Raw genomic sequence first — 26,480 nt, forward strand, 5'->3', positions numbered from 1 at the left:
CATTTTTTGATCTGGAGAGGACCCTCTAGATTTGCAGTGCCAGGTATGTGACAATGAGTAAACTTTGTTAGGTTTGGAGATTTCATTTGAGTAAGGTTCTCAAAAGATGAATCTGATTTTAATCTTCATGTGAACTTACTGAGAACAGTGTTACTTGGTGAGCTTTGATTTCCAGGTATTTTTGGCTTGGCTAGAAATAGTGTAGCTTATTTTGTATGTATTTCAGCACTTCTTATTCCAGCCAACGCTAGAAAAAAGCTAGAAGAGAAGCAAACAGCTATGGCAAATAAAAAAAAGTTATTTAAAAATTAACCAGCTTCATTTTGCTGTCTCCTTGTTTTTCTTTTTGGAATAATGTATACAGCTCCTTTTGTGTGCAGCCATTGTCATCAATTACAATATTAAATGTTTGTGAATGACTTAAAAGCCAGTTTCAAAACATTTTAGGTAACCTGACTGTCCCTTTCTGTGAGTCAGTCATGCCTAGGAGCTTCAGGATACATCATGAAAGACTGAAATGGAAGGAGGCAGAACTTCCTGAGGCAAAACCTTTAAATAGTCTTGTTTAGGGGTCCAATAATTCTGCTCCTTTCCCTGTCCCAAGTTGTCTAGTCCTGGTTTCCTCTCTGGTCAGACATTTGTGCTTGTATGAGAGATTGAGGAGAAGACTATAAAGTTGCTGAGCATCTGAGCCCGTGTAAACTCTTGACTTTTTGGGGAGGATGCCAGGCAACACTGTTGGCTCCTGATGGCCATGACACCAGGGCTGTTGCAAAGGAGTGGGTTGGACTGTGTGACTCTGGGTGACAGCTCCAAAATGGATCATGTGAAGCACCCATGAAGGTGTGAAATGAGTTATTTAAATTCTGTTAAAGTGGTTGCAGGCTAAGTATGGATTAGAGACAATACTTGGATTCAGCAAACAGGCATGACATTTAGGTACTCAATCAGAGCCCCTAAACCTAGCATTAAAGAACTTGTCAAAGCACTCAAAAATGAGGAAAGCTAAGGATTAAGGTGTAACTTGAATTCAGCTTCCTATTGCATTATTTTGTAGTTTTGCCTAAAATAATCAGTTTGGACCACTTGGAGAACTAGCAGCTCTCTAATACAAAGTCCTGTACTAGGTCAGACAACCACAGCTGCACGATCTAGTTCAGGGTTGGGTTTTTTTGTTTGTTTGTTTTGTTTTTTATGGTTTTTATCTCATTTTATTTTGCAACAAACTCTTGCAAAGAGGGCTTTAGTCTTAGGAAAGGCCTTCCCTTGAACAGTGCTTTGAATGACACCGTTTATTTCTCTAGTGAAGATTTCAGGCAAGTGGAGCACTTTTCTCTTCAAAGACACAGACCCTCTGGCAGCATCCCAGCTCTGCAGCAGCTCTTTCTGGTCATAGGGTGCCCACTTTTCATGACTCTGTGGGTGACAGTAAGTGCTATATCCCAAGCGAATCAGTGATGATAAGGGAAAGCAAGAAGGTGCTTTGCTGCACGCTTTGAATTTGATGTTTGGAAGGTCCATGGCTGGGGAGCTAATGTACTGGCTGCTGGAGAGCTCTAGTCATTTCATTGTGACTTATAGTCCAGGAAAATGAATCTCATTAAGGACCTGACCTGCAGATGAATACAAATCTTGTGTCTCATTATAAACGACATCTGTAAAATGCAGCTTTGCTTCCTATCAGGAGAAGGAACACCCCAGCTCAATACTAATTCAGCAGCCCCATCCTGTCCTGTGATGCACAGTGATCAATTGCTTGTTCTTCTTCTGCTGTGGATGTAACATCTTTCTTGAGCAGGGAAACACTTTAGTCTAATGTGTGGATTTAATTTTCCCATCATTATTTCTACTTTGTAGAATATGTGTCTGAGCTATGGCAAAGAAATTTAAATTATTGGCTGGGAGGAAAGATTGAGAAGTGGACAGCTGTAAAGAGCTCATAGCATTAATTGCTTCATGTTCTGTTCCAGCTATTCTTTCTGATGTTCTGTGCCATGTAAGAATTATTTCCACGTTATGAAGTCAGGGGCTGGGTGCAACATGAAAACCCCTTTCTCTCCTGATTCAGAATCTACCTCTGGTAGTGCTGGAAGATTTTATGCACTGACTGGTATTAGTGGGGATTAGATCAACCTATGACTGCCCCTTTTACTGCAGGATAGCTGTTTCTTCCCTAACATGGATTTGGTAAATTATGAGTCACATTTGCCTGTTACTCTTTCTGGAGAAGGCTTTGGTGGTTTTTAGAGAATGCCAGACACGAATCTCTCTTCCACATAAGTGAAAAACTCAGTGATTTGGCTAGATAGGGCCATTTAAAGGAAAGAGAAAAGTAGAGGACAGTTAAAAAGCATAGAAAAGCACGGTTCTACAGGTTGACTTTTACGAAGACTGGCAAGAGCTAGCTTCTGAAATCAAGTTTTGTTATTACTCAGTGTTTGCACAGGCTTGCAGAGGGCATCTTGACTTTATGAAAGCCTGTCAAAATTACCTTACATAGGGGAGTGGAGCCTTTAAAGAGAAAAAAGTGTCCTCAGCCTTAGAAGTGAAGCGTGCAGGTGGGGTTTCCTTTGTGGTCACCTATCTCGTTCCCTTGATCTAAAAATAACAAGTGACAGCAGATTTTGTTATAGCTGCCAACTTATTCTCAAGTTCAGGCAATTTGCTTGCACTTCAGAAGTGATGAGACACCTTGAGTCACCTAGCATCTGCCTTGCAAACACATTCTCCCTCAGGGCTGGAAAGCTGGGCAGAAAAAGAAAGCAAGGGTTAATTAGGAAAGAAAGGATAATTATCTGGGTTTTCCTTCTTTTTTCTCTTGCAACCTTCACTGACCTATAGCTACTGTTAGTTCATTTCCCATTCTGCACTGATACCTCTGTGTATTTCAAATGGCTTTGCCCATTGCTCCCTTGCTTAAATAAAACCCTGGGGATTCTTCAGCCTTTAAAGAAAATTACAAAAGCCTTTGCATATTGTACAGTTACTTCTCTGTTTGTTTTCCTAATTATTGATTCAACACTTCCCTGGCAGGACACCCAATTTAGCATGTCAATAGCACAACATCTCTCTGTGGGAGTAACGTGTATGTAACATCCTGGTCCAAGGTTGTAGCTTTATAGGCAAAACCACATTAAAATGAGTTGTTTGCACTATTACCTTCAGGGGATGTAAACAATGAGTAGGATGTTCATTCCTGTCCCGACTGCAGAACCTGTTACAGACATTAAAACAATTATGATTTAGGTTGGGAGGTTTTAGAAGAGGCAGCCTGATTGCCTCTCCAACACCCTACCCACTGCTGCTGCTCTGCAGAGTCCTTTCATGTAAGACACCCTCTTCTGCACCATTAGCATTACCTGGAAACTGATATCAGTCTTCCAGCTTGGCTTTAAGCAGTGAAGCCCTAGCAATGACATCCTCATTTTCCACTCATTTTTCAGCATTTGCATCTTCACTAATGAATGCTTTTCCTGGCATATATACAGTGTGTAGATAGTGAACCCCTTCTAAGAAAAAAGTGTGTGTGTGTGTGTATATATATATATATATGTATGTAACTTCAAAAACACATGTCATTCTGGGAAATATCCTAGGGCAATGACATGACATGGATATAATGGTGTTTTTGAAAGTTAAATGTTCTAATTAAAGCCTGTCTCCAGTTCTGAATCATCTGGCTTGCACTAGAAGTCAGAAATGTGTCTGTATTTTTCAGCTTGCATACTGGAAAAAAAAAATTAAGAACACTATTTTTGAAAGCTCTGATCCTGTTTATACATTGACATATACTGTCAGAGTAGATAATGTTCTTCTGATAAGAGGTAGGTGAAACCAAACAACCAGTACAATAGAGACCAGCAACACCCAGAATCTGGTGAAAGAACAGTTTGCACCAAGCAGCCCTCTCTCTCTAAGCTCTCCACCTCTAAGCTCTCCATCTCTAACCGCTAAGCTACAACTCTGCAGGGCGATCAGGACAAGCTTGGGAATTCCTACACTCATAGCATTGCTGCAGAATAAAACCATGGACCAAAAGAAAACACCTTGCCTTCCATTTCTCTTTGAAATTGTTAAATATCATAACAAGACTATCTCTTAGCAGGATTGTACTCCACCTCTTCTCAGCTGATGTAGAAGCATTAACTCTGTCTGTTTCTGAGCTGGTTGGAAATTTGTATATCCCAGTTCTCATTTTTTTTCTTATTACACTTGGTTGATTTTAGAAAACATTTTGCTTATCCCTTCAAACCATACCTTTCAGAAAAGATTGGCAGTACTGATGACATTCCGGTATTTGTTGCTGATGAACCAACTAAAGGGAGTTGGTGTTGTGCGTGCCTAAGTCTGAATAGCATCCTTCTCTCCTTTGTTTGCAGGAGAGAATAGAAGCAGTTTGAGTTAGCTTGTAGCTCAATCAGGTGGCATATTTGGCCCAGTCATCTCTCCTCCTTGTGCCTCAGTTTGCTCACCTGTAAACTGGGAATAATGATACTAACCGCCTCTTCACAATGCCTCAAGGAAAATACTTGAAGAGAGCTACTGAGTCCAGCAGGGCCTGTACAAGAAGTCTGGACACCTAGTTCAGAGGTCTGCTCTGGGAGCATCAGAAAGTTACTTTTTGGCACCCCAAATATTTTTCTGAGCCTGGATCTGCATGTCCTTGGAAGATCTTAGTACCTCACTGACTTCAGTTGCTGTTGATCTGCTTGTTCCATTCTCCTTCCTCCCTTCCCTGCTAAGAACTAGTGAAGATGAAAGTTCATTTATCCCTAAACACATTTTCTCCTCTGCTTTGGTTTTAACAGCCTCAGCATCATCCCACTGCTGTAGCTGCTGTACTTGCTGCTGCTTCTGCTAAAGGGGATCAGAACTTTCAAACCAACATATGCACTGGCTTAGTTACTGTAGCTCCTGGAGGTTCTCATGGAGGCAGAAGGCCCCTGGCTGTTGCCAGGCATGGTTCATGAGCAGACTGAGAGCATGGGTGTCCCTGCACCTAAAAGTTTACAGCCTGACCAGGCAAATCAAATCACATGATGAAAGAAGTATGCCAGTGGCCATCTCCAGATAGTAGGCAGAGACACAGCAAAAGAAAGTGATTTGCCAAGGACAGAGCTGGGCGTTATGACATTGTATCTCCTGGGGGAGAGCTGGGTATGTACGGACAGAAGATGATGTACGCTCTTCCTGGTTGAACAGATATTTTTAGGTTTTGAAGTGGTTTTATTCCTTCCCCACCCCTCCCTTTCAGTCTCTATACCTCCTTCATTTTTTCTTTCTCTTTTTTTTTTTCCCCCAGGCCTGCTCTTCATATCTCTATATTTGATTATATTCTCCAGGGGTAACTGCTTCTTCCTCACTAAACACCTGTTGTTTTTTTGTGAATGAGTGAAGGACAGAAATACAGCAAGGCACAAGCAGAGGGAAGCCAGGCCCCAGAGAGCTACAGCCGGGTGCACACCTTGCAGCCTCCTGGCTTTGCTCTGCTGCTTTCACCTCCGTTTCGCGTTCTCTGTCTCTCTCTCCAGTCAAGTCACCATCCAACCCTTGGTTACCCCACAGAAGTGCTTGCAGGCTGCTGGTGCCAGTTCCTCTTTTCTCCAATAATAATGGATTCCCTGTGATACAGTCTGCCTTAGCAGTAATTTTGGTCTTGCCAGAATAACTTGACACTGCTAGCAGCTGGAATCAAAAGCTACTTGTTCACATCTTTGTCTTCTCTCTCTGTCTGCTGCTGTTTACAATTCCACCTGCTCTCCCCTGTCTTGTGGTAATCTGATCATTTCGTCAGCTCTCCTGCCCAGTGTCCCAGAGGCTGCACGTTTATGGGGAGAGAAAGAGCCCTGAGTAGAGAGATACAGTACAGGGGCTGGACAGTGGTATTGAGTAATTTATCAACAGCAGTATCCCTGCTGGAAACAAGTCATCAGCAATAAGAAAGTTGCATGATCTTCCCCTCTGAAGTCCAGAGCAGTAGTAGGGCCCAGCACTGAATGCTAATGGCTTTGTGTAGGGCTCATTGTCCTCTGTGGCTGTTCTGAAATAAAAGAAGAAATCTGCTTCCACGGGAAAGCGTTTTCAGCAATGTCCCTAGAGGTGTTTGTATGGCCCCACAAAGGGTCTTTGTAACTCCTTCAGCGTTTTGGAGCTATTGAGGGTTTCCACCAAAAGAACTCCAGCCTAAAAATGCCTCGGTGCACAAGAAGGCAGCTGGTGCAGTTTTGTTGTTTTGTGCAGTGTTAGTGCTTGCTCTTGCTGTGGACAGACACTCTTTGCTATTTCAGCAAGTGAGGACCACAGCACTCATGTTTGTGAACCACATCTCTGAGCCTGCATTTGAATCACAGCTGTCCAGGTCTCCATTTTAATCACACAAGAAAAAGAGAATTTTATTAAAACTTTGTTCCTGCAAAGGGTGTGGGGGGAAGAGCCTGCTCCTATCCTTTTGCTAGAAGTGCATTTCTGCAGAATACTGCTGCTAATAAACTGCCACAACTATTCTCTTACCACATGCAGTTCCTCTCCCATGAATCCCATGCAGACATGCCAGAGTCCTCCACTCCAGCACAGTGTAAGGTATGTATAGCACAGATGTCCAGAGACCTTTCTGATAAAAAAGATCTGAGTCCAATGCCTTGATGGGTACATTGGCTTTCCATTTCATACTTCTTGATATTAAAAGTCTTCTCTGATTCTCAAAATCTCTAGCAGACTGGACTTGTGCTATGTCATAGACTTGCACTGCTTTGATGACCAAAAACTGCCCTGTTGACTAGAAGCCAGAACAACAAATTTTTTTCCTCATTTTTCAGAGAGAAGTGCGTGGGACTGCAAGTCTTCAAAGCTTACAGTCTGTGGTCCAAGAGCTAAAAACAGTCACAAACCTCTCCACCATCTGGATAAAAAATTACAGCTTGTCTTGCTACTGTTTCTTCTTCAACAGTAAGAAAAGTAGTCACTTTTAATAGGGCTTATCTATTTAAATTTTTCTCTGCCTGCAACAGGGAAGAAGCTAAAAAAACGCAGTGGGATCACAGATTTAGTTACCAGATTTACAGTCCTGAGAAATGTTCTCATAACTGAGTGATGTATCACTCAAATATGTAAATAGGTTTCCCGTGGGGAGCTCTCAGAGTTTGCCTCAGAGGAAGAGTTTTGCTTAAATAAGCACAGAACAGCTTTGGTTTTGCAACTTTATGGAGCTTGTCCCTTCAGGCTGCTAGTCCCAAAAGCTGTGCAAGTCCTGGCCAGGCTCACTGATGAGCTAGCAAATGTGTTGAGCTGCAGACGGCACCTTTCTAGCCTTGCCAGCGCTCCTCTCCCAGCTCTGTTAAAGGCTGCTGCTGCTGCCCTTTACTAATAATAGAGCACTTGCATTTTTTCAGGGAAGGGACATAGGACATCTGGGTTGTGCACAGTGAGGATGATTCTCAAATGCATTTTTCGTGGGACTAAATTACAGTAATTCAACTTTTGGCTTGCTTTGAAGTTAGTGCAGTCATGCTATGACAGTTGTGATTCCTTTTCTTACCAAAAATACAGTGCAAGTTGTCCCTTAAAATGGCAATTCCTGCTTCTCTGTATCTGCCCCATTCCTGACGGAGAACAGTGGCATTGTTTTGCCATTATTTTTGATAACTCTTCCATTTATCCCTATTTCTTTAAAACAGGGATTTGGAGATCAAGCATCAAGAACTAGATTCAAGGGTAGAATTCAAAATTTTAGATGATAAATTATTTTCAGAATAAGTTATTTTCAGAATATTTTAGAAGCTGATTCAGCTCAAGAAATCCAGAGAAAACAGTCAGGCAAAACTAGTCTTGTATGAAACAAAAAGGAGGAGGGGGTGAAGGCATAAGAACAGCAGATGAGAGAGAAGCAGGAGAGGGGGAATAGAAATTGGAAGAAAACAGGATATAAAAGCTTATAAATTTCTTTAATGTGCAAAAAATACCAAGTCCTAAAATACAACACTCCTGGCAATGACCACATCGTTAAGAAGTTTGCCTTTTGGGGCAAAAGGGGTGGATATGCTCAGTGGCATTATTCCAGCCTTATGCTTGAGATACCTTTTCTTCTACGCCCATTTCAAGCAAGTGCTATTACAAGCCACACATAGGCACACACACAAACCAGCTAAGAAAATAGAAGTAGGCATTATTTCAGACAATGAAAACAGAGCAAGTTTTGCATGCAGATGGCCTTCTTTGAAATCTGTCTTTCTTTCAACACATGTCAGCATGGCTATATATCTAAGTTACTGTGACAAGAGCTGAGAATGGATAGATGGCTGTTTAACTGCAGTTTTTGATAGCAATTTTCAGAGATTAGGACTGTTTTGGAAAGATAAGTTTTAGAGTCTACTTTCAGAAGGTTCTTGAGATTAGCAAGCAACTTTAGCTACTCTGATATCTCCTTCAAAGATGATAGAGGTTGAAGGAAAATCAGTCATAAAGGAGAACTGAATTTGGTTTCTTATCACATTGTGCTTGTTTAGGGAGGGCTTTTTCAGAGGTTTGTCAGAGCCAACTTCATAGCATGCATTTCAACAATGAGAAAGGGCTGTGATCAAAGGAATAAACATACTCCTGAGTGCAATACATCTGCACTGGCATAGCATGGGGCCTCTTGCATTGGTTGGAAAGAAATGGGATTAGCAGGCAATAAAACAGGCAAATTGTCTTTGATTGTGCTTATACTAATTATTAGCTTTTTAACTTTTTTTTCTTCTAATTTTTTGTTCCCCTTGTTGGCTTGCTAGTGTCCTAGGTTTACCTTCTGATCTCGGTCATTAGTCTTCCTGCCCCAGTGGGAAGTCACTTCATTCAGCCAATGTGGTAAATGTTGTGTAGCTGCTTTCACAGAATAATTATAATGACTGCTGTCGGTATTAATCACTGTATTCTTGAATTAGTTTTGTAAGGCACTGTCTGGAGAAAGGAGAAGAATCATATTCATGTGACAAACTGCCATAACTCTAGCAACATCCTGAGAGAGAGGCTGCTTAGCTTAACACTGACTGGCGTCTCTTATTTAATTTAAGAATACATTTCTCTTCCTTCTCACATTCATATCTGCTTTATACAAAGTAAAATTATGCTTTCTGTCAAACTTGGGTCACATCCACTGAATCCAGTGGTAAATGAGATAGTGAAACTATAAAAGATGTGTTCCTTAAACACTGCTAAGAAGGGAAAAGTTAGTGTGTCCATCAGCAGTTATTATCTTTCTCTTATGCTATTCACTAGTGGTACAGGAACTTCCCCACGCCTCACTCTTTTGATAATTTAATTGTGTTGTAACTCCTTATGGTAGATAACTGCAGAACTGTTTTTCCAGGAAAGTAAGATCGGTAGGGAGAGGCAGCATCTTTTACTAGCCTTGCTCATACATTTGGAAAAAACAAATGTGCTATCAGTTTCTGAAAGCCTGCAGGTGACTCTGTGTTTGAAAATGTTTTGTATCTGCTCTGGTGAATGATGTTAGCTCTGCTCCAAGCCTCACTTTCTCTGGCCATTACAGCTACACCACCACTGCTATTAAAAAACACACAGAGGATCATTCTTTCCCTCTAGGCTTCCATAGGCCAGAAAAACTATTATTGTTATGTCCCTTAAGATGTTGGGAGGGAAGAAGCAATGTTTTCTGTATCAGTGGGCAACACTTTCTCTTCAGCTGTTGTCTGCTGTTGTCCTATGATCACTCCAATGCTGGCTGCTTCTCAGCAGTTCCGATATCTCAGTGCTGAAGTTGGGCACTGAATCCTCCCACTCATTTCTGGATACGGCCCCCACGCAACCCACCTTCAGACCAACAGCTTCTACTCTGTTTAGACCAACAATTCAGACACATATTTCATAACTGTCAACTTCTGGTATCAGCTTTTATAGACATATAAAATAGCTTTCTTTCCCCCGGCATCTGTATGCTGAACCGCCAGATTACACAGATGCTATTTTTTAAAGTTCTAATTTGCAAAGTCTCGTTACATTGACAATTACCTGCACATTGAGAATTAAATCACCTATCTGTCTTAAGCAATGCTACACTGCTATGCAAACTGTTTTCTAGGACTTTGACAAGTCATTTTAAGGCTGGGTTTACCCTGGGCAGTGCCTGGTTGTGAATCTGTGAATCCTTGACCCAAAATTCGCTTTCCAGTTACATGGAACTAAATGCCCAAATGGACTTTCAGAGGAATCTTTGTTCTTAACTTCTGCACCATTGATTGTATACCTTATGTACTGAAAAGAAACAGGAGACAGGAGAAAAAACGGAGGCCGGAGAAAGGCCCAATGTCAAACAGAAGGTGGGAGCCAGGGCAGAGCTGCCCTGTCCCAGCTCCAGCCATGTGCAGCGGGTGCTGGTGGTGAGCTGCCTCCCTCCCTCATATTTTCTAACAGCCATTTACCATGGCTTCACAAGCTGTCTGCCTGTGCTTCTGCAGGGTGAGGATATGTGAAAAGGAGAATACAGGATCACGTGTTTTTCTCATTATAAGCTAGAAGAATAGAGTTTGTGCTTGCATTGGTATTTATTCATGACAATTTTTCCACGATGATGTAATATATTAAATGCAAATATTTATACTAACACACTTTCATAGTTCCTCTTAGACCAGGAAGATGAAGAATGTTTAACAAATCTGTTATCTGACTATGGCTGTTATTTTTCTCTAAGGGTTCCTACACTGAATTGTAATGTTCATTTAAATACCAGCAGGTTCCTGTCTAAGGCAGGCTGGCATCCTGACTTCACTGACCTCCTGCTCACACAAAAATCAATCAGTTTTTATAGGCCTTGCTATATTTGCACTTAACCTAGATACAGCTGTGCTGCCGGAAGAGAAGTGTGACACAGTTTAAAATGTTTTTGGCCAGTGCTATGCTGAGCTATATCAGCAAGCATATACATACAGCTGCATGACATTTTGATGAGTATGGTTATAGCTATTCCAGTGCAAAGAAATGGTACAAAAATCACACACAAGCATGAAGTTACCAAAGCCAATATTTGTAATGTGGGCCAAATTTGATTAACTTTAAAATGTGTTAATTAACAACAGATGCTAAATATTTCATTTTTCTGTAGAAAGTAAGCAATGAAAAATCTCACTGTTGGATGTGTTCACATTTCTTGTGCTTCGTTAGCTGCCCTGCATGTGGACCCTATGAATTTACAGTCTATCACAGTAACAGTAGTGGCTTATTCTTAGAAACACAAGTTTCTGTGAGTAGAGACTCTGTATTTCTTGGGCTTTCTGTTTAAACATTCAAGTTTGTCAGTTTTTTGCTGCATTTGTATGTCCTGAAGAAAAAGAAGGTAACATCTGTAAACAACGCATTGTTTTGCTGACCTTGTCTTCATACGAAGTTGAAGAGCTTTTTGACTGATTGGCCACCATATTTCCACATTTAGATTTGACACATCAAGTTAGGGCAGAGACATAGCCCAGATCAATACTGTCTCCAGGCAGAGTCATCTGTTTTCAGGCTGTAAGATTTCAAAAGTTAAATGGATCCATCTCTGAGTACTCCTTGGATGCCATTTTGTGGTAGCTTTATAAAAGTATGACTCAGAGCATGTAATTAATCCCTAAAGCATTTAATTCTTTGACAAGTTTTGCAACAAATGGACTTCACAATAATGATGAAATCATTTTATTTCCAAAATGGCAGAACGAGTTCAGCTATAATATTTCTGCTGGGGATATAGCAACACGTTTATTTCTGTGCTCAGGAAAAAAAAAAAAATCCAGTAAAGATGGATGTATTCCACTTTAAAGCAAAGAAAGAATTGTGAGATCCAAGAATATCTGTGCATATATATAAAGTTTATTATAGACTTCTGTAGTTAAATTTCTTCATGATTTGTTAAAGAGGGAGAAGAGCTGGAAGATCTATTACTTTAATGATTACTTAATGGAAAAAGACTGCTGAAGTTGTGGGACAGTGTTCACAGAATTATCTACACTGCTTGAAGGTAGCTATTCATATTGCTTTTAAAGTCTGATTCATTGAATATAAGGATGTCAGTGCAGCATCAGAATAAAGATTAATTTAGGTAATTCGCTCTCCAGGGCCAGTAGCAGATGCTTAGAAATGAGCACCAGCTTATGGTTTCATAATACAGCCTGAGCCAAGATAACAGCTCGCTACTGCCAAGAGGGAAAGGTCCTGCTCTTTCTTTCAACTTCTGCGCCCCCAGCTCCTGGATTCACAAACCCCAGCTTGCCTGTGCATTTCTGGTGCTTGTCCAGACACACAGTAAGCCAATTCACTGAAATGGCAGAAAACTCACTTTAATAATAATAAAAAGATGTGCTTTTGTCTTTGGTGAGTTGAGCTGGCTTGCCTTATGATCAGTCGGGTCGTAGAGCCAGACGGAGGGGTCACGCACTTGGGATCAGTGGATGTGGGAGGAAAGAGCAGGGAAGGCTGGATAGGAGGAGGAATGAAGGAAAGAACTAAGAAGGGAGGGCTCGGGGAGTGAGGCCTCCCAGCTGTGTCAGCAGTGAGACATTTATTTGGCTAAACTATGTATTTTTGCCTGTTTGACACCTACTGGAAAATCCAGCTGATCTTCCCAGTGAGTGAAAGAGCTCTTTCCTGAATAAACTATTTTATAACTTATCAACAATTCTGTACAGTGTTTTGGGGTTTTGTGTTTTTTTCCCCACATGTGCATACTTTACACTCATTGTCCTTGAGTTCATGGGCCATTTTATTGCTTGGTCATTCAACATCAAGCAATGTAGTCCACACTAGATCTTAGTTGTAGCATCTAAAAACTTTGTCATGTCACTTTTTAGCCTTTTTCATGTTATTTCGTTATATGTTGAAGCATACAGTTCCCAGGACTGAACCTAGAAGGATCATGACAACAACTGCCTTTCCACTGTGAAAACTGACTGTATATACTTCAGTGTTCTCTTTCCTACTTTTTAAGCAGTTGTCAGTCCTTGAGGGAATCTTTCCTTCCAAACTGAGAGGGCTGAAGGGCTTTCAATCGGGAGTACTGTTGCCACCTTTTTTAGAAGGTGACAAACTGACCACTTGAGCATTGGTTCTGTCCATATGATGGATGACGTCCCTGAACAAAAGTCACATTGGTACATATATCATATTTACTACTCATTCTCTTCTTTGTTTCTATCACTGCCTTTTATGGAGCTTAGGAATTTTTTTCTGTGATTTTCACAGAGGCAGGGAGCTCTTGTTAAAGATTGGTGCCATACTGCCACCTTTCATTCCTTTAGCACTTTGGCTAAGCTATAGATCACATCTCATGGCACTTCCATAGCTGAGGTGCTTTAAACTCTTGAATAAATATAGTCTGTTCTGGGTAGTTTTTCATTGTTCGGTTTCTCAATTTGTTCCAAGTCATCCAGTATTGATTTGTTAAGTTGAGGCAGTTCTTTCTGGTGAAGAATGTCTCCATTGCAGGAAATTCATGGACACTTTTAGGGCCATTAGATACTTCTGAAAATCTCTGAGGTTTTTTTGTGGCTTAGCAATATGTCCAATCACAAACACTAAATAAATAGTCACTGTGGTAGGCAAAAAAAAACCCCTGTGAATGCTGATAGGCAGCAAATAATTGTGTGTGTGAGGGGTGAATGTCTGAACATCCCAGCTGGAGGAATATCTTGGAAATGGAGGAGCTCAACAGAGGCAAATGCCAGAGGATGCCCAGGAACCTTGGCTGGTAACACTGGAGACTGACAACTGCAAGCAGCTGCACAGCAGGAACCAGCCTGACCTGCAGCCTGACCTTCCCAGGCCAGGAGGGATCTTGCCTAGGTCTGCAGAGGGAAGTCAAGATCTCAGGAAGATAGTGCTGGTGGGAGAGCAAGCGAGCGTATGAAATAACGAGGTAGAGGAAAAGATACAATCAGGTTTGTTCATAAATAAAAGCCAGTTTCCAGATCCTCTATGGGTTGTTGTTTGCTCTGTCTCCCTCATGACAGTCATGAGTTGGGCCCACTACGTCTTGTCTTTTTTTTCACTTATTCTATAGCAGTAAGTTGTGGCTTCTTTTTGTCCTTTATTTTTGAGTTTTGAAATGCACTTGGATCATGTTTTCAGCTGTTGATTCTCAATTAGTAATATAAGAAATCTAATATTATTTTGGGGAAAGGTTGTATGTTCCCCTACTTACCTGATTCCCATAACTGGAGAATAAATGAAAAGCTTCATTATTATTCATCTTGCCATTGAAGTTGAAGAACTGTCAATACAAGACTAAAAAGACAGCTATAAATGCAATCAGATCTGGTGCTATTATTACTTAAGCTGACAGTGATTTCCTGGGGTAAGAGTACATTTAATTGACCTTCATTTTAAATTCAATATGTTTTATTCTTTGCAGGTATCTCTCAACTTGTAAGCCAAACTTACATTTATTCTACTGCAAAACTAATCTTTAGACAAACAGTATTGCTTTTTCCTGACCTGAAATATCTGACACAATATAGATTGAAGTTTAATACAGTGACCTGTTTTTTTTTAATTAAGATTTCACTTTGTGGAATGGTTATAAGAGGTAGCTCATGATGTTTTTAAGTGCTGCCCATTAGATTACCTACTTAATAATTTTTTTTAGTGCCTCTGAAATTTGGACCCCAAATGCTTATTTAGATACACAAGGCTACATGACATAGAAAGGTGCTGAAGATTTACCAGCTTCTGTTGCCTTTCAGCCTTTTCTTTGTAACTCAAAACCATTTTCTTGTACTTTAACAGACAGGCAATCTCTTGTTTTGCCCAGTCCTGAAAGCAGTACAGGAACTATTTCGTCTCTTAACTTAAGTCAGGTGCTGGCAGTTCTTGGTCCTTGACCCAGCTATCCAGCATGCCAATGAAGATAGGTCACGTTCTCTAGACAGCCAGTTTCAGGGCAAAGAGTCTTGTACCCTAGAAACCTTTACTTTGAGCTGCTATTCCTGAGACTGATAGGCATTTGACTTTCTTCTTAGATTAATGATGGCTCCCCAGAGGCATAGGCAGCCTCAGAGCATTGGTTATTTTGTTCTGATAAAGCTAAACTGGAATGCTGCTTTGATTTGTTAGTTAATTACCAGCATTTTGCTTTTTTTGTCTTGCAATATTTTTGGGGTTTGGTTTGTACTAACTAGAAACTGCTTGCTCACTCCTTTATCTCTTAGTTTTCTTCCAGTCAGTAACATAATGAATAGCAGCCAACATAATTGTAACAATATTGCAGATATCTCCAAACTTGACGTCAATTCATATATTAAGATTTCACTGTGGAAATCTTGGAGAGACATGGACTTGATGGATGGACCACTCAGTGGATAAGGAATTGGCCGAATAGTCGCACTCAAAGAGTTGCCGTCAACAGCTCAATGTCCAAGTGGAGACCAGTGACGAGTGGCGTTCCTCAGAGGTCGGTATTGGGACTGGCGCTGTTTAACATCTTTGTCAGCAACATGGACAGTGGGATTGAGTGCGCCCTCAGCAAGTTTGCCAATGACACCAAGCTGTGTGGTGTGATTAACATGCTGGAGGAAAGGGATTCCATCCAGAGGAACCTTGACAGGCTTGAGAGCTGGGCCCGTGCAGACCACGTAAAGTTCAACAAGGCCAAGTGCAAGGTCCTGCATGTGTGTCAGGGCAATCCCAAGCACAAATACGGGCTGGGTGGATAATGGATTGAGAGCAGTCATGAGGAGAAGGACTCGGGGTTGATGGTGCATGAGAAGCTCAACATGAGCCGGCAATGTGTGCTTGCAGCCTGGAAAGCCAACAACATCAGAAGCAACATGACCAGAAGGTTGAGGGAGGTAATTCTGGCCCTCTACTCCGCTCTCATGAGATCCCACCTGAAGTACTGCGTCCAGCTCTGGGGCCCCCAACATAAGGAGGACATGGAACTGTTGGAGCGAGTCCAGAGGAGGGCCACGAAGATGATCAGAGGGCTGGAGCACCTCTCCTATGAAGACAGGCTGATAGAGTTGGGGCTCTTCAGCCTGGAGAAGAGAAGGCTCCAGGAAGGCCTTATAGGAGCCTTCCAGTACCTGAAGGCGGCCTATGAGAAAGCTGGAGAGGGACTTTTTATCAGGGAATGTAGTGATAGGATGAGGGGTAACAGTTTTAAACTGAAAGAGGGTAGATTTAGATTAGATATTAGGAAGAAATTCTTTACTGTGAGGTTGGTGAGACACTGGAAGAGGTTTCTCGGAGAAGTTGTGGCTGCCCCCTCCCTGGCAGTGTTCAAGGCCAGGCTAGATGGGGCTTTGAGCAACCTGGTCTAGTGGAAGGTGTCCCTGCCTGTGGCAGGAGGGTTAGACCTAGATGATCTTTACGGTCCCTTCCAACCCAAACCATTCTGTGATTATATGATTTTAGGAAATCAGAATTTGATAAGAATAATGTTCTTCGGTTTTATGGATTCAGATGTAATAAGAATCAAGATCTGGGAGTTAAATCTAGGCAAGTTCAGGCTATTGCTGACATACTGATTTTAACAGTGAGAATGATTGGTCATTGAAAGACATTACCTGCTGATTGGAGTGGATACCCTGTAAACTAAAAATATTCAAATCAAGGTTGAAGAGATTTTTGGAAGGAAGTACTTGCTTCAGCCTCAACAAAAACTGTTACAGGAGAGAGATTAAAGGTAGGGATCAGATTATATTACCCCAGTTTTCTCTTTTGGTCTTAAAACTCTATTAATTTTATTTCTTGGACTGGAAATCTTTTCCTTCTGAATTATTTATCAGTTTATATTTTTATAATCTTTCTTCACATCTTCACTAGAATAGTAAAAGAATAAGTAAACAAAAGTTTTGGGCTTTTATTTCTGGAGGGCACAAAACATCCACAACTTTCAAGTCACAGTCAGCCTCCCCTCTTATTTCACCTCCTATTAGTCACCAATGAGGACAGATATACATTCCTCTCCCTGAGCATATGCTGAGCTCAGATATTCCATGTCTCATAGCTATCCCTAGAGATAACTGTTATATGCCTAATTGCACAGTGGAAAGGACTGGATTTTTATCATATTGAGTATTTTTCCTGTCTAGCAGGATTGATAGAAAGGGTAGCAAAGCAAACAAAATTAGTATGAACCCTAAGGTTAAAATAACTTCATCCAGCAGACTGAACATTTTTGCTATAAGAGTTTTCTTCCTCTTCAAGTCTCTTTCAGTTGTGGGTACGGATGCTGAAGTCTAAGTAACAGCTCTAGGACTTTTAACATACTCAGACAATTCTACCTCTGTGTCATTACTTTGAACCTATGGCTAGTTCAGTGATTCACTAACGGAACTGCTAGTTTCAGTTCAGTTCCTAGTAAAAAGCACATACCCACCTCACACTGCCAGCGATCACAACTGGTTAGCACCCATACCTTTGATCTTTCCAAACCCACTCAACTCTTGCTGTTCCGTGGAAAGCTTTGCTTTCATCTGAAAAGTGATCTTTATAAGGGTTTACTTGAATGTACAGGATACTGCTTCTGTGCTTGTTGTGTGAGTGTTTTTGATACCATTAAGTGCTTCCTTTTCCACTAATTTTATGTTTACAGTGGTCATCTCTTTGCCTTCCAGGGCTAAGGCCGCTCCTGGAAGGCAGCACACAGCATGGCAAACGCCACTTTGACATATTATCTTGGTCCTAGCTCAAGTGAAGAGGGTCTAAGTTCCTACCAGGATTGTGGTTTTCACTGGGCAGTGTCATTTGATTGACTCTAATTAAGGTTACATCCCTAAAATGTTATTGTTTCAACCAAATTTTTCTGGTCAGAATGCAAGATTTAATCAATAGGTTCAGTGTTAAGAATCTGCTGCCTTCCTTACCCTTTTGGCCCAGGAGACTAATCGAAAGACGCGTCACACTATACTTCCAATGGCAATGCATGTTTTTTCATGTACTGAATAAAAAATGAGGAAGCTTACATGTATGCACATTTTCATATAGGTGGTTTCTGACAGCCTGAGTCTCTACCCTGCTGTTTTCTCTGTTCCCTTCTCGTGGCTTTTGCAGCAAATGAATTATTCTGAAGACTAAGATTTTGATGAGAGAAAATGGGAAGTCCCTAAGTCATTGTTTTCCTGCGGCCTGCACGGCTGGCCGGTGAGCACGAGATGTGCCTACTCGACAACTTAGCGTAAAGAGGTAGAACCAACCAATTTATTTTCCACTGACAGCTGAAAATGTCTAGTTTCTCTCCCTTTCCTGGCTTCCCTGTCTATGATTGCAGGGGTCACTGCAAACTAGCTCCAGGTGTGCTGTTAATTACTTTATTGGCCATCACAGATCCCAGTGGATAACATTTTTGCTTAATTTCCCATCTCTTCTTTATATTTATCCTTGTCCTTGCACTGGGAATCAACAACTTTCCCAATGCAAGATATAAGTGCTTAAAATAAAATTTATTTAATTGTAAAGGGAGGTTTGAAGGGAAACAAAGTGCAGTGCTCAGACAGGCTTTGGTACTTCTTTTTGAATTACAGCTTAAAGGAAGGCATTTCTTCACCTATTGCATCAACAAAACATCATAGTCAGAGGGTGGGATCATGGGGTCCCCTGGAATTGTCTGGTTTATATTGATTACTATCTTCCATCTCCTAGAAAGTGAAATTTTATAGGGCTATACAGTTATAAAGTCAAATATTATAGGCTTGTTACAGGGACAAGTTCATGAGTTATAGCAGGTGGATGGTATAAAAGCAGATATAAAACTAGATTATAACTTTAAGGCATTCATTCATTTGAATGGATCTGATGAAGTGTAGTAATGTCAGAGCTTGCACTAAACATGCCTTCATTGTGTGGTTAGCCCAAGTGCCACCTTAATTTTCACCTCAGTTCTATCTAAGTAGAAAAATCTTGTACCAATGAGCCAATACATCCTACTTAGCAAGGCAGTGGGGTGGTGGGTGGCTACCCTCTGGGCTCCAGGTGGAAGTTATCTGGAAACCAGTTAGGAAGCAGCGAGGACACAATTATCCAACACCCTTCCTACAAGTCCTCCAGAAAGATAGATAGCTTTTCACCCAGTTAATAAGTACTATGTCTGTGTTTGGGGTTGTAGGAGCTGCTTTCAGAAGCACAAAGGCCAGCCACTCAGGTAGGGTTTTTCAAAGAGTATGTTTCTTGCCTGTATTCTACTACTGAGGGTGCTGGGTATCTGTGCTAACACTGATTGTAGATTTCTGTGTGAGATACCAGCCGCTTTCTAAAGCTTCTGGTCTCTAGAAGCATGTAACTTAATTTTGTTATTTAGACAACAGTTGAGATATTTTGCAAAGAAAACCTTAAAAATGAAAAAAACCCTACATTTATCAGTAAATAACTGAAACTAATAGCTCCGAGTGACAGCCACCTTCTTCTGGTACTCTGTAAGGCAAATTCCTTCCCAAACAAGAAAAAAAGGAGCATTGAAGAACCCAGCAGAGCCTCCTAATATTAATATCTCCATGCTCTGCTGAAATAAAGCTAAAATTTTCCAGAAGTGATAAAAGAGAAATGGAATTATGTTTCTCGAGAATCAAAAGACTGTTTAAATTTAACTTTAATTGCATTGATAAAGATGGTGATAAAGCTTCTGGCAAAATGTATTGCTAAAAAATGTTGCTAAAAGTATAGCAAAACATAGGAATAATTTGTCTGGTTGTTGTGGCAAGTCCGTTACCAGTAGCTTTTAATAATACATTAGAATTAGATAAACATCTGTCAATGTTGCAGTAGTACGGTAGATCCTGCCTGGGGCAGATGAATAAACTAGTTATTTAGACTGAGGTCCCTTACAGCCCTAATTTTCTACCATGTCAAGAAAAAAGGCTGCTACGCTTGTCGCCCATGCTCTGAATGGTCAAAGTACTTGGTGCTGTTCTATATGTCTGAAGCCTTGTTATGTGCCCACATAACAAGTGAGGCAGTGGGGAGGTGAATACTGTTTCTGCCTTGCTAGTTGTAGTGGCTGATGCTACTTTTACACCGACAAAACCAGTATAATCCTGTCCCCCAGCAGTAGGCTTAGCCTGGGCTGCAGTGTGGAGTGGAAACCCTTGACAGCTCCTCAACAGGCAAGGGAGCTGGGAAGGCAAGCATTTTGGGACACCTGTAGCAGCAGTTTGGCAATATGTTTGTTCTGTGGAAGAGAAACACAAATTTGGGGGAATATATCTGCAGATGTTGCATCCTGCTGCACTACTTATTTATCCGGCTGGCAACATAGAAGTGTTCAGAGATTTAATTTATGTTTTCAATTCGCATTGAGGGAGTTGCCAGAAGGTCCAAGAAAATCTGTTCATTTCCTGTTTAAAAACTCCGTAGTCTGTGGAGTGTAAAACCTTTTGAAAGAAAAAAGAAATCCTTTAAATACTTAAAATGGTCAGTCAGTCAGGGTTTTCATAGGATGTTTTTTTCATCTATTTTAAATTTGACTGATTTTGTATTCCCTCTACACATTGGATAGGTGTACTTGAAAGCTTCTTAAGCACGTGAAATGCTTCACCTACATAATTTCTGAGATGAAGAATGGATAGATGCTGTTAGAAGCTGATAAAGATCATCTTACTTAAGGTTCATTTGTATTGTTTTTGTCATCCCAACAAATTGCTTGGATTTGCTTTAAAATGTGTACTGGAAGACAAACTAACTACAAGTGTAACAGTAATGGAGAATCAGGGTTTACTGTTACATAAAACTTTGCATGACAAGGAATCTACAGCTGGATGGGCTCAAACTACATGAATTTTCTTCATGTAGGTCTTTCAAATGGAACTTTTACTGAAAGAACTGGAATCAAATGAAAATTCATTTTAAAAGTGGTGGTGTTTTTTGGTCTTTAAAATAAAATTGTAGGGTCCAAGATGATTTACCACATAAATAATCTGGGTTAGCAAAGGTTATATTAATTACTTACACTTTCATAGGGCTGTTCATCTGGAAGAACTGCATCCTGTGCTTATTTACATCCTATTCACTTTGCATATGTACCAAACTTCTAATCTAACTAGCAGACCAAATGCTTTTTACCACTGCAGAAAAGGATTAGGAAATTAAAGAACTGCCAGGAAAGGAATTATAGGTACATGAAATCTATCAATGGAAATGTATTCTTTCATAGTCACTTAGGGTCTCTTAGTGTCCACAGCTTGAGGAGAGGTTAATCTCCCTTTACTCTGCTTGAGAAGAGGTTAATCTCCCTGTACCCTTGCTCTTTAATACTCAAACAGCTAACCCATTCAGTAGTGCATAGAAGACCAGGGATGCATTTGGAAAATGATACACTCCAGCTGTCTGGGCTGCTGTCACAGAATGAAGCGTGCTCCAGGAGAGCCACTTTTCCCTCCCCATTGATGGCTTGTGACTAATTGAGACCAGGCCACCTAGGGTTTGAAGAGCTAAGAGGTAGTCAAAATGACCCCTATCCTGACCAGTTCACAGGTAAATAAGACTCGTCTATTTCTATAGTCTTACTCACAACTCTATGTATACTGGAAAGGCTTTATCAAAGTAGGGTAAATCAGAGTATGTGGAGTTTGAATTGGTCAAAGTATCTCCTAGAACCTCATTCAAGGAGAAAACATCAAAGGTTTACTAAAAATGCAGGTATAACTTCCAGTCCCAATAGGCCTATTTTCAGGAACAGGAAGACTGTAGAGGCTTCCTAGAAAACTTTCCTCTGTATTTGTCTTAGTTTTAATGTCTGCTACCAGACTCAGTCTGAAAAGGCGTAGTGAGGTACGCTGCCTGATGTGCTTGTATTTCCTGCTGATGCAGTTGAATCATGCAACAACCACAACCTTCTATGCTGGCTCCTTTTCTGCCTTACAGAAACAGTCGCTGAAACCAGTCATTTGCTAAAATAGAAAAACAAGGAAAAGATTGAGCTTTGAAGTCTCCGTCTGCTCTGCTTCCCTCTCACTTTGCCATTCTACTAACTGCACATGGAGCTCTCTGTAGGAGAGTCCATACTGCCCATAAAAGAAAGCAGGGAAGTATGTTGATAGTGTTGCTGAGATAGCATCTCTAGGGGCATGAGGACCAGTGGAGGAGTGCCGTCAGCAACAAAATGATGATGGAGAAGACAGTCATTCTCTCTTTAAATCTTATTTTACTAGGTACTTTAGCAAATATTGAACTTTAAATATGAATTATCCCATTGAAACCAATGTAGAATCCTGAAACAGGACCTTTGTCAACGGAGCTATTTATGTAAGGAACTTTCCAGAGAGTGCAAGTGAGTTACTGCATGCAGTAAAACAGATGAGCTGGTAGCCTCTGGCTCCCAGAAGGGAATAACTTACAATCACTGCATGAGTCATGGAGACAGGCAGATACAAATACTCTTGTTAGTTCAAAGGAAAAGTAGTTCTGCTCTAGGAGATCAGCATTCCCATCAGGCTACCACCCTGCCACATCTTTGTACACATTCCTAGCTCAAAGCAGATAAATAGGTCATTTGGGAACAATGGACTCTGAACAATTACAAAACTGCAGTAAAGGGCATGCACTGTCACACTACTAATTTTTCTCATTATTTTCAAAGATACTATTCAAAGGCTTGAGTTTAGATTTAAATATACTATGTCTAACTCAAAGTAGAAATTCTAAGGTAATGTCATTGCAACCTAGTGAAGGGTTGCACATCCTTTCACAGACAGCTGAGTGTAGAGAGCCATTGAGGATAAGAATTGCTGGCTGTTTTTCTCTTGTTCTCTGAAAGGAAGGCTTTCTGACTTCTCAGAGTGAAGGCTAGGGTTCCTGCCAGGGTGGAGAGCAGAGAGAAGGAACAGGAAGAGACTGATATTCTTCTGTGAATTTGTTTCGATCTTTCCGTAATCTGCATATACCTTTGACCTCCTCAGCAGAGGCCTCTAAAGGCAGAGATTTCTACAATGCTGTATGAGGTTCTTCCTTTTTTGTGTTGCCAAAAAAAAAAAATCTCATTTTAAAGCCTGTGGAGATATGTTTACTTATGGTAATGTTCATGCAGCTCTCCTGTTACATAGCTGTTGTTTAACAATGGACGGATTCAGCTATTCGGTCGTGGCAAATGATAAATAGTGGATCATTCTAGCTGGTTACCTGAGTTATGTATCCGTGAACATTTGAAATATAATGTACTTTGTATCAGTTCCTCTCCTCTGTGTGCAACAGTACAGTCACAGGCAGGGAAACAGGAGAAAGAAATCGGAAAAACAAAAGGAGTTATTTTTCCAGACTTTTAGTTCCCAGAATCTTTTGTCAGGTTCTGTTTTCAAAATTTCTCAGAGGTTGTTCTGTGATTCTTGTTTCGGTCACATCACTGGTCCCTAGAGCTGGTCAAACAAGCTTTGACTGTCAGCAGAAGTAGCCAGATGCTCCTACCTCTGCTCTGTTTTCAGGTTGCAAGGAGCATAGGGAAACGCTCCAGGTTAAAATCAGAAATAAGACAACAATAACCATAGTCCCAGCACATGCCTTCCAGGTAGCTTTTATGGGAAGCAGTAGTTCATGAATGTGAATAGCACTCAGTATCTTTCCTTCCTTCACCACTGCCTCTTCTGTCCTAGAGAACATGACTACTTTTTTCTTTCCTAATGAGAGGGAATTACATCAGCAGCTCTTCTAAGATGGGAGATATGGTGTGTACATTGAAGCACCCACTGTGGTGTCACCAGAGCTATAACCTTGTTTGGAAGAAGGGTCTAGCTCAAGTCACTGAAATATCTGTTTCTTACTTACATTTTGTACATGGTATTCACATGCCCATATATCAAATGGCTTGTGAGATATTGCAGCACTACTTCTAAGCCAGGTTAAAAAGTCCATAAGAAATATTTTAGAGTTTATTCTCTGAGGTTATGTCTGACTACTTTGCAATTGCTGTAAGTAAAATTGTACAAATAACTAACAGGTTACAATAGTAACTTGAACTAAGAGGCTGTCTTGCTCTTTTCAAGTTTCTCTTTTTCTTTGGTTGTTCACATTTCTGGAACCTACAGACAGAAAACGAGATCTCTCTCAAAAAAACCCAGAATGCTGCCTCTTTTTTTTTTTCCAATTATTCTTCTTCTGGGACAATGAACTGACTCTGCAATCAGTCATTACTTAACAAAAGTAAGATATAGTAACATAACAAAAACAGTCTCTTGTGTTGTGCAATTTAGTATGTAATCCCTTGAGTACCATGCAGAATATCTCAGATAGGCTGGCTTGCATTCCCGCTCTTCCCATATATTATATTTGCCCTAGAAATGTTGTTCTGAGATCTACTGTTATACCACTGATGATGAGAAATGCAACGTGAGGTTGACTTTTACAGAGTTAATATTGCTGATATATTTTTTTCCCTCTTTATAAACCTTATTTCTTTAAGGGATCTGCTTGACTTTTCACAGTCCTCAAAAAATGTGTGGCACTTTCCTGAATGAAATAACCAGGACTTCTGCCCCTGGTAATGGCAAAATAAAATTAAACAAAGCCTAGATTTCTGTCCATCCTCAATGAAAGCTTTCTCTGTCCCATTTTCATGTGCTGTTCATGGAAAGTAGTAGAAAAGTGGTAGTCAAAAACCACAGCCTCCTTAAAAATCCTTGATGGTCATTAAATTCCAGAGGAAAGTTTCTCCTTAACTTTCTATGGACAAATAAGCTTCCTATCTCAACAGTGTTCATTTGTCTTTGCTGAACTGGCTGTAAAGAGAGGTGGATTTTCAACACTTACCTCAGCCTGAGCCAGGCAGAGGTTACTGTCTCTTTGAAATACCTTCTGACAGGTATGAATTCTAATCAGGCAGAGATGATTTTTCGTTCACTGAAGACTTGAACCAAAAAGTGAGAGGTGACAAAGCTCAATATTGCTAATCTCCTTTCCTCATTTTGCTAAGATTAATCAGCAATTGATGACACTGACCTTTTTTCCTTGACATCAGGAAAATGATGGTCTTACTGAATTCATACCTTCCAGCCTGGTGAGGATGCCTACGCTTCCAGTACAGCGTAGGATGCAGATAAGGACATGCATTCCCTCTCTAATGGTCAAACACAGGTGACCCCATTGACACCATCTGTGAGGTGAACAAAACCCAGCAATCGAAATGCTGAAGTAGAAACAAAGTGATCACTTGTGCAGATCCTTTCCTGCACCTCAGGGAAAGGGGAAAAAAACTTTGCAGAGGGATACAGAATGAAATTACATTCTGGAAATTATGGGACTTTATTTTCTCAGGCACTTTTTCAAGCCTAAATGGAATGCATGCATTTTTACAACTGAACTAATCTAGAATGTGGCCCAGTCATATGTGATGATTCCAGAAGAGCAGTGTGCACTAACATGTCACATGTTAGCGATATAAAGCCCCTCTGACCTATAACCAAGAACTGCTGATGATGGAAGAAAACTCTCGTGACACATAGTTTGCAAAATGTTATAATGTAAGCTTATAATGAGAATTAGTCTGACTTTCTGAAAAAATTAATTAGAACAGCATAAAAAAACTGGTATTCTGAGGTCCTCCTTTATTCATTACACATTCACTCTCAAATAAACATAAAGATATCTCATTACCCTTCTCTTGGATGCCTGGCAGCTACATAAAAGACCTAAAAGACCACAAGACCTCATAATTAGGGAAGGAAAAAGGAGAGAGGGCTGAAACAGGCTTTGAAATACATTTGCATTCAAGAGGAATCGAAATGCCCCTCAAAGGTGGAAATGAAGACACTGGGGTAAGATCTCGCTTTTTAAGGTGGTAGCCTGGAGAAATAGTATTTTTGCATGGGAGTTGTATGTGAGTTCAGCACAGCTGCTCTCCCCCTGCTCCTGCTCCCCAAAATATATAAAAGCAAGCTGAATCAGATTAAGCTATATTCTGAGTATGTGTTAGTGCGTTTTTCTCCTTTAAATGTATCTTCAGCTTTGTAAACAAGAACATTGAGATTCTGACTTCACAGTGACAGCAAATCTAAATAAACACTTGCTGCAGGCAAAAAAAAAAAATAAAATAAAAGAGAAGCTTAGCAAGCCAAGACAGTTTTTTTTTATTCCAGCAATTAGACAGCATGACCCATTAAACTCCAACTTGTTTTGTAGCTGTTGTTGCCAGGATCCAGGAAAAGTCTTCCTGACAAGTATTTCTTGTAACCCTTCCACCTAGGAACAACAGAGACAAGGCTATCCATACCTGCAGGAGTAACCCTTATAGAGGCATTATGTTTCTGTCAGGTCCAGAGAGTTTTTGTGGGATGCCCCCAAATATGCTTGTGTGGCAAAAAAGTGAAAATATTATTCCATAATTACAGTATGTCTCCACGTTTATGCCAGAAAGCCCCCATCTCCTGATGCAGCCATGAAAGAGCTTACTGCTGCTGTAGAGGAGGAAATCAAGTTGCTGGATGTTTGCTGCCTGCTGTATTCTTTGTATGTGGCAGCAAACCAGGTGGAGCACAGGCACCTAACAGGCCTTTTTGGCTTGGGGGTCAAACTATGAAATGGTCCTATAAACTGGGCTGTAG

The sequence above is a fragment of the Nyctibius grandis genome, chromosome 5 (genome assembly GCF_013368605.1).
Source record: "Nyctibius grandis isolate bNycGra1 chromosome 5, bNycGra1.pri, whole genome shotgun sequence".
Taxonomy (NCBI): Eukaryota; Metazoa; Chordata; class Aves; order Nyctibiiformes; family Nyctibiidae; genus Nyctibius; species Nyctibius grandis.